This window comes from Tamandua tetradactyla, chromosome 4, assembly GCF_023851605.1.
Source record: "Tamandua tetradactyla isolate mTamTet1 chromosome 4, mTamTet1.pri, whole genome shotgun sequence".
Taxonomy (NCBI): domain Eukaryota; kingdom Metazoa; phylum Chordata; class Mammalia; order Pilosa; family Myrmecophagidae; genus Tamandua; species Tamandua tetradactyla.
In genome coordinates, this window is record NC_135330.1 from 141,713,525 (window position 1) to 141,723,358 (window position 9,834).

Here is a 9,834-nt window from a genome sequence, read left to right on the forward strand (position 1 = left end):
AAACAAAACTTCAGGGTAGGTCTCATTGACACCGTGGCCTAACCAAACAAGGTAAGTCCAGATTGAAAATATTTAATGTTAGCTGCATAAAGGTAATTTTTATAGGAAAGGCTTCAGTAAATATGGGGTATTTTTGAAAAGCTGTTTTCCCTCCCACATGAAAGTCAATATAGTAAAGAATGCAAATAAAACAGAGAATGTGAATTTTTCCCCCTTATTCCACATCCTAAGAACAAAGACTCCATGAATATTTTTCTCAACTTTTCCATATATGTAAACATAACAAAAAGAAATTTGTAATTTTGATAGGATAATGCTGCTCCACAATGTACTTTTCCCTTTTTCTCCAAACTGTAATATTGCAGCTATATTTCCATATGTTTCCACATGAGTACACAAAGATTTCTATTAAATTTTAAATGCAAGTTAAATTGCATCATTTTACATTTCAATCATCTCCTGTTAAGGTATATTTCATCTGATAAATAAAGCAAACTTAAAATATTCAATACTTCATATATGCATCTTTTCATGTTCATCCTAGTATTTCTTTGAGGTAAATTTCTAGTATTGGAGGTAAAGGATCTATGGGTATATTATATACATTTTACATTTCTGAAAACTTTTTAAAGGTGGATCTTCCTATAACTTTGTCTCTGAAATTATCTTTACTCTCATTCTTGGATGATATTTCTGTCGTGTGTGGAATCCAGATTTACTTGTTGAAGGAAACATTTTACAGTCTTCTCAGTAAGATTGCTGTTATTGTCAGCTCTCACCCTACTGTTTCTCTTTAATCTATTTTGGTTTGCTGCTTGTAAGGATGCTTATGTCATTGGTTTTCCATGCTTTTTTTTTTTTTTTTTTTTGCATGGGCAGACACCTGGAATCAAACTCGGGTCTTCGACCTGGCAGGTGAGAATTCTGCTGCTGAGCCACTGTCGCACGCCCATCATTGGTTTTCTATAGTTAAACTCTAATGTGTCCAAGTGTGGATTTCTTTGTCTCTCTCTGTTTCAATTTGATTCTTAAATCAAATGTATTTAATCAGTTTTGGAAACTTATTAACCAGAATCTCTTAAACTTTTTATCTGCCTTAATTTCTATCCTGTCCTGGAAACTTCTCACTCTAACTTCAATGTCTCTTACTTTCCTTTAGTATTTTCCAACCTATTGTCTCTGTGCCTGGGATGATTGGGTTCATGTGTTAACTTGGCCAGTAATGGCACCCAGTTGTCTGGTCAAGCAAGCACTGGCCTAACTATTACCGTGAGGACATTTTGTGGCTTAAGTCACCAGTAAGTTGATTGCATTTATGGCTGATTACATCCACAATCATTTAAAGAGGGTGTTTTCAGCAATGAGAGACATCTAATCCAATCAGTTGAAGGCTTTAAAAGAAGAAGCGATGATTTAAGCAGTCAGAAGAGAGAACTTTCATCTCTACTTCAGCTGGCCAGTTTCTCCTGGGAAATCCATAGAAAACCATCATCGGAGTTGCCAGTTTGCAGCCTGCCCTATGGAATTTGGGCTCGTGCATCCCCACAGTTGTGTGAGACATTTTGTAAAATCTTATACATTTACAGACATCTCCTATTTGTTCTGCTTCCCTACAGACCCCAATAATACAATGCCTTATTCTGATGAAACTCCAGCCCCAGCAATTCTTTCATTAACTATATCTCATCTGCTATTAAATTCATAATTTCAGTTATTAATTCTGATCATTATATAGAACAATGGCTTTGAGTGTTTTTCTTCCTTCTCTGGATTCTCACATTCCAGATTTTGTCCAGAAAATAAGCCATTATCCTATTATCTCCCCAATGCTTTTGAGAAGATTTGTTAAAATATTTCATCTCAGTTTTTTTCTAGCCTGCCATCACTGGAAGCTTACACAACATGCTTAATCTTAGTTGTTTTTCTTTTAATAAGTTTAAAATTTCTATTTTTAATGCTCCAGTTAAAAAAATTATTTGGTTTCTCTATTTTTTTTATTTTTAGGTTGCCCCTTTTTGGGGTTACTTTGAAGGTTTGCAACCTGTTTTTAGTCCTTTAATGTTATTTTTATAACACTAATTAGGTTACTTAAACCTCATATCTTTGATATATAATCTATTTCCTCAATGTATAAGCTCTATAATTAGCACAATTACACTTCCTTAGATATTCCTATTCCTCTATTTTTGTTTGTTGTAGTATTTTTACATCCTTATGGTTTGTAACATTTACACTTTGTTTTGTAACAGGTCGTTAGGCCCACTTTTACTGACCTGGATCTATATTTAAGTGGAGTCATTATCAGATTTGAAAAGAGGTAGCTTTATCAGCTGGCTGTTACTTACTCAAGGGAGCATGATCTTGGGAAAGTGGCAGCTTCAATTTGGGTGTGTTGTTTCATAAAAATTTCCTACCAAGGTGTCCTCACGTGGGGCCCCATTATTCTCTAGCCTTGGGAGTGCACATGTGGAGATGATCACACAGGTCAGAGAACCACATGGTTTACAATGAAGCTGCACAGCTTACAGTTCATTTATTTGGTGATTTTATTTTTGCTAAATCAATTCTGAATACAGTTCCTTTCTCACCTCTTCCTCACCATATCTGAAGACTGTTCCTCTAATGTTAAAGTTAGTTTGGGGAGAAGAGAGAGGTAATAAACATGGTTGTCTGCCTAGGTCTTTTAGTCAACCTCTTACATCTCCCACCATTTGGCAGTGTAGAATTTGACCTTCATGCTATCCTTTCCCTAGCCATGATCTCAATTCTTGTAGTTACAATTAAAAAACGGTTTATTCATTGGGGCCCTCTAATTTTCCTTCAGAGAAATGTGTATTTTGATCAAGATCTGGAGGGCAGTAAATTAACTTTTGGCATTCTCTTTGGCTTTAGAGAAAGTTTATTTGTATGTTCAAGTTTTCAAAACGTTTCATTGTAACGTATATACAACTAAATATTTTCCATTTTATCCACTTTTGAGTGCACAATTCAGTGGGATTAATTACATTCACAGCATTTTACTATCATCACCAATATCTATTACTCAAAATTTTCATCACGTCAAACAGAAATTCTGCACCTCCTGTCCCTTAAACCCTGGTAAACTATAATCCATTTTCTGTCTCTATGAATTTGCTTATTCTAGGAATTTCATTTAAGCAAGATCATGCATATTTGTGTTCCTTTGTGTGTCTGGCTTATTTTACTCAGTGTGATATTTTCAAGGTCCATTTATGTTAAACTATGAATCAGAACTTCATTCCTTCCTATGGCTGAATAATATTTCATAGTATGTATATATCATATTTTGTTTATCCACTCATTGATTGATGGACACTTGGGTTACTTCCACCTTTCGGCAATTGTGAATAATGCTGCAATGAATATTGGTGTACAAGTATATGTTCGAATCTCCACTTTCAAATCTTTGGATTTGTACCTAGAAGTGAGACTGTCAGGCCATATGGTAATTCTATGCTCAGCTTCCATAGGAACTGCGAAGCTGATTTCCACAGTGGTTGCATCATTTTACTTTTCCACCAACAATACATAAAAGTCTTATTTCTCTACATCCTAGTTAAAACTAATTTTCTCTTCCTTCCTTCCTTCCTTCCTCCCTCCCTCCCTCCCTCCCTCCCTCCCTTCCTCCCTTCCTTCCTTCCTACCTTCCTTCCTTCCTTCCTTCCTTCCTTCCTTCCCTCCTTCCCTCCTTCCCTCCCTCCCTCCCTCCCTCCCTCCCTCCTTCCTTCCTTCCTCCCTCCCTCCCTCCCTCTCTCCCTCCCTCCTTCCCTCTCTCCTTCCTTCCTTTCTTTTTCTTTCTTACAGCCAATCTAGGGGGTGTGAGCTGATATCTCATGGTGGTGTTGATTTGCAGTTCTCTGATGTCCAATGATATTGATAATCTTTTAATGCTCTTCTTGGCCATTTATTTATTTTCTTTTGAGAAATATCTATCAAGTCCTTTGCTCTCTTTTAATTGGGTTGCTTTTTTGTTATTGAGCAGTAGCAGTTCTTCCCATATTCTTGAAAGTAAATCCTTATCAGATTTATGATTAGCAGTTATTTTCTCCCATTGCATAGGTTGTCTTTTCATTTTCTTGAATATGTCCTTTGATGTACAAAAGCTTTTAATTTTTAATTTTTATGAAGTCCATTTTATTTATTTTTTATTTTCTTTCTCATGCTTTTGGTGCCGTATCTCAGAAATTCATAAAAATCCAAGTTTATGAAAAATTTCCCTATGTTTTCTTGTAATTTTTTTAAATGCTACTATCTTTTATAAAAAGGATATGAGTCTATTTTTGGAACCTTTATTCCTATTTAATAGACCTTTGTGTTCATTCATTTTAGATTCTGTTGGGACCTCCAACCTAGATCTTTCCTAGCACAGCAGGATAGCTCCTAAATGCATGCAGTCAAGCATGGAGACATGACATAATATTGTTATGTTAGTGGCTAAAGATCTTGCCACTAACTGTCTCTGGGAATGGAAATGGAGTACAGACTTCCCTATACTCCAAAAAAGCCCAGAACAATCACTCCTGCAACTTTCATGTTGGGCAATCAATGCTGAGTTGCATCAAGTGTCAGTATATTCCACCATAGCTTATCCGTCAATTTTCTGTGCTATCCTTTCAGCTTTGGAGTTTTGCCTCTATGCAGCTGACCCTGCTGGTATGGCTCTGTCTAAGCCTGACTGTTTTGAGGTCCTCTATAGACCCACAGGTTTGGCCAGCAGTCACCAGTTTTGGGTTATGCACATATCCTGCTTTGCCTTTCCCATATTTGTCATCTGTGGAGTAGCACTAAAAACTAGCATCTTGTCTCTTTGGCAAACCCATTCATTTACTAGAAGAGGACCTTATGCAATGAAGAACTGAAATGGTGGTTGCCTATCTCTTCCTCCTATTGTGTATTTTTCCTAACAAGCAAAATATTCCCCAGAAGATTTTCCCTATCACCCAAGATAAGGAATTCCTTATAAGTGTGATATCATGTTCCCCCAAATACTCTCTTTATGTCCCCTAAATCACTAAGACTCGATGCCTTAGACAATGTTATCAACATTTCTGTTGACCACCTGCAAGTATATGAACTGAAATTTGATAATTTATTTATGAAAAAAAAACCAGCCTATTGCTAACCCTGGACTATATGCTGGGAGTATAACAAGGAACAAAACCAAAGATATTTTCTAGATCTTTGAACTCAACTCTGGTCCAGCAAGATCTATAAAATCTAAGATCTTCTAACTTTCTATCTATAAAGAATCAATATATTATAAAATCAATCAATTAACTAACTCATCATACCAAAGTGATTAATTTATGTTTAATAATGGAGACATTAAGGAAGAAATGTTCTTTCTTTTATTTCTCTAGCATTCTTAAATTGCATCACCAACAAGAGCCTATGGTAGATTGAATTATGTACCCAAATTTAGACATGGTCTTAATCTTAATTTGCATTCCTGTGGTTGAGAACCCATTGTAAATAGGACCTCTCAAAGATGTTATTTTTAGTTAAGGTATGGCCCAACTAGATTGGAATAGGGCTTAATACAGATAACTGGAGACCTTATAAAGAGCCAGAGGCAGGAAGTCAGCAGCAGGAACCAGAAGAGAAAGGAGAAGATATAGCTATGTAATATGAGGCAGGGATTCAGGTCAAGGAACCCCAAGGGTTGTGGCAAGCCCATACTGGGGGCACTAGTGACCCTGGGAGAAAGGAATCCACTTAGCCACTGAAACCATGAGACAATAAATTCCCAATGTTTGAATCAACCCATTGTGTGGTATTTGTCATAGTAGCCTGGCAAACTAATACAGAACCACAGCACTTTAAAGCGTATCACTGCTTGGAATTGACTTTTTAAAAATCTCCATTAGGTAACTAGGAACACAAAGTACGAAAAGCTCTAGTAGAGTGTAGAAAACCTTAGCAGTTTTGAGTTTCTGGCATTTTTCTTTCCCCTCAAACTATTTTATAACCAATTCTTCATAACTACTACAATGAATAAATATTGTGGAGAACATGTTGAATTTGAGATGAACACTGTTGTAATTTTATGAGGCATGCAAAGATGTCAGTTTAACTTTATCAGGAAAACCATTTCAAGAATTGTCAGGTAATTGGAATCTGCATTATTACATGCTCAGGTGAATGGGAAATGAGAAGTGCATAAAACAGCAAAGGTGGAGCATTTTGATGTTGCTTCCATGTTTACATTTTATTTGAACCACACAGGAAAATTTGGGCTTTGAATCAGCTGAAAGCATTCTTACTATTAAACTGCTTTCTCCTTGGTTGCATGCAAATTAGAGAATATCAATGATATCACACAATAGAATTAAGCAGAAACTAAAACATAACATAACAATCATACTCAGAAGCAGAAATGTTTTGACTGTCCCACCTTCAGGAAGAATTTGAGAGTAACATGGATTATGTATGTACTCTTCTCTCCCTACATCTGATATCTTGATATCTTCATCCAATTCCAAAGCTTCAATTACCACCTTTATAAAGATGATACGCAGGACTAGAACGAGTAAGCTGAATTTCTCCTCTATGATCAGAGTCTTGATTTCACACTACCCAAGTGTTTTTTTTTTTTTTTTTGCTATCAAAGCTATATTGTTAAAAATGACTATATTTATGTTTTTTCCCCCTAAAACAGTCCTTGCACAGAAATCTCTATATCTCTGTGGGATTTATTTTCTACTTCTTCTCCATGAAGTATGTAGTACTTGTGTATAGTACTGGTCTACACTGCTATTTTTCCTAATGGGTGACTGTTTATTTGCCCAGCACCCAACAGTAATAATCAGTCATTCATTCAACGAACACTGATTAAACACATGACATTTGCCAAGCTAGGGCCAGATCTGGGAGATAAAATGGTAAATGAAATCCAGTCTCTAACCTTGAGAATTTTGTTGTCTGTTGGAAGAGCTCTGATGTGTAAATAGGTAAAGTCACAATAAAGTGAGAGTAACTGCAAGCTATGGATATAGGGAGAAACTGATTTTGTCAGGCAATATTAGGAAAAAGAAAACTGACTTTTGATATGGGTCTTGAAGGACGAAAGGAGATTGGCAGGTTTAGAAGAGAAAAGGGGGACATTTGAGGCAGAGCACACGGCATGTGCATTGGTCATCTATTGTGGGTATCTATAGAGGATGGTGGCAAGTTCAGTGTGGCTGGGACTTGAGCTAAGTGGAATAGCTGTTGAAAAGTTGGACTGTGGTCACGTTTAAACTGTTCTTTTATGCCATACTCAGGAGTTTGAATTTTGTATTCCAGGAAATAAGTAGACTTCTGGAATTTAAAGCAGATGCACAATGGGAATAGATTCACTGTTAGGAAGGTAACTTTGAGAGCAATGTGGAGGACAGTCTTGAGGAAGACGCTGCTATGAGATCAAAGAGAAAATCATTGTAATAGTCCAGGTGAGAGTTGATGGAGACCTGAAGCAAGTTTCAGGCAGTGGCTTGGGAAAGAGAGGAGGAAACATTCTTGAGAGAAGTTCCTTAGGAAGAACTGACAGGATTTGCAAATGGTTTGAATTTGGAGTTCAAGGAGTAAAAGAAATAGAAGATGTCTTTGGAAATTTTAGCTTGGGACATTGGGTGAACCATGAAAAACCATAGGAGAAGAAGGTTAGCAGAGAGAGAGAGATACGTGAATTTGATTTTGGATGTGTCCACTTGGTAAATTCATGGGACATTCATGAACACATGTTCACAGTGTGGTGCTCCACACAGGCTCATACCGCTGAGCAGGAAAACTGGGGATGGAGTTTCAGAAGTTGCTAGCAAATGGGTTGTGCTGGTTTGAAAGGGTATATGCCCCCTAAGAAAAGCCATGTTTTAATATAAATCTCATTTCTTAAAGGTAGAATAATCTCTATTCAATACTGTATATTTGAAACTGTAATGAGATCATCTCCCTGGTTGATGAGATTTAGTTAAGAACGGTTGTTAAACTGGATTAGGGGATGATATGTCTCCACCCATCTGAGTGGGTCTTGATTAGTTTCTGAAGTCCTATAAAAGAGGAAACACTCAGAGATTCAGAGACTCAGAGAGAGCAGAGAATGCTGCAGTACCATGAAGCAGAGTCCACCAGCCAGCAACCTTTGGAGATGAAGAAGGGGAATGCCTCCCGGGGAGCTTCATGAAACCAGAAGCCAGGAGAGTAAGCTAGCAGATGATGCCGTGTCTGCCATGTGCCCTTCCAGCTGAGAGAGAAGCCCTGACTGCGTTCACCATGTGCCTTTCCAGATGAGAGAGAAACCCTGAACTTCATCGGCCTTCTTGAACCAAGGTATCTTTCCCCGGATGCCTTTGATTGGACATTTCTATAGACTTGTTTTAATTGGGACATTTTCTCGGCCTTAGATCTGTAAACTAGCAACTCATTAAATTCCCCTTGTTAAAAAGCCATTCCGTTTCTGGTATATTGCATTCCAGCAGCTAGCAAACTAGAACATGGGTCATGAAGAAAGTCAAGCGTCAATAAAAAATCAATCAATATATATCCTGTTTTATCTTCTGCCTACCCCCTACATACTTTAATTTTTTTTTTTTTAACATGGACAGGCACCGGGAATCGTACCCGGGTCCTCTGGCATGACAGGCAAGCATTCTTGCCTGCTGAGCCACCGTGGCCTGCCCCCTACATACTTTAAAGTGAAACATTTTTCCCATACATTCTTTCCATAATACATCTCTATGACTCTGCATGTACTTTTGCCATACAGCTGATATTATACTGTAACTGGTTATTCACGCATCGTTTCTCCAATCAGGTTGAGTCAGGCGTGCTAACTTTCATCCCTAGAAATGCTATGCCCGGTACCGTACTTGACACATAAAAGATGCACTCTTCTTCTGGGCTGCTAAGGACTGGGAAATAACAAGCATTTGTTGCTTCTCAATGTACCGACAGTCCCAGTGAAATACCTCCTATCAGGTCTCCTTGCCTCCAGTATTACCCACTACAAAGTTTTCTGCATATTCCTGCCAGACTATTTGTCCTAATTAATCACTTGTCTAATCATGACTCATCATTCTTTTTGCTCAAAAATCTTTTAAAACACTTCCCAAAACGTATAGAATTAAACCCTTCCTTCTTCCTGTTACTCTTTACTTAATTAACTCTTTTCTTTCTGATGCTCCCTCCTTGGTACAATTGCATTTCCTCAAACATGGCTCTCTTCATCGCCTGTGATTGTGCTTGTTTCCCTGCCTGTCCATACCTGTCAAAACTCTCTTAATCTCAAGGATGGCTCAGATATTAGCAACCTCCAGAAAATATACACCTGTCATCCACAAATGAAATCTGTATTTCTTTAGTTTTATATCTCTATCATAGCACTAAACCACAGTATGTCTTAAATTAGTGTATTTGTGGTTTATATAACATAAGCTTACCGAGAAAAAGGCTGCCTGGTTCATTTTTGTATAACCCCCAATTAAACCATGATGCCTCTTACAGAGTGAGGAGACAAACATGGTATCTAAATAATCTATACCCCCTCATATTTTTCTCTTGAATATTATACAGTCATACGTGAACCATTTTCACATAGTATATTTACTTTGATTTTCTGTTGTACTTTTTTTTCATTTTTAGTCACACTTCCTGCTTAAAGTTTTTCACTTAAATTTCCATCCAGAGCCAAGGCTAATAATAAACAAAGTCCCCAGTGGTTACAGAATCAATTCCCCACAAGACCAAGCCTTCTTGTTCTAGAGTGGAAAATATAAGGAGAAAAATAAATAGATGGTTTATTTTGATAATGAACAGATAGTTTCATATTTAGGAAAA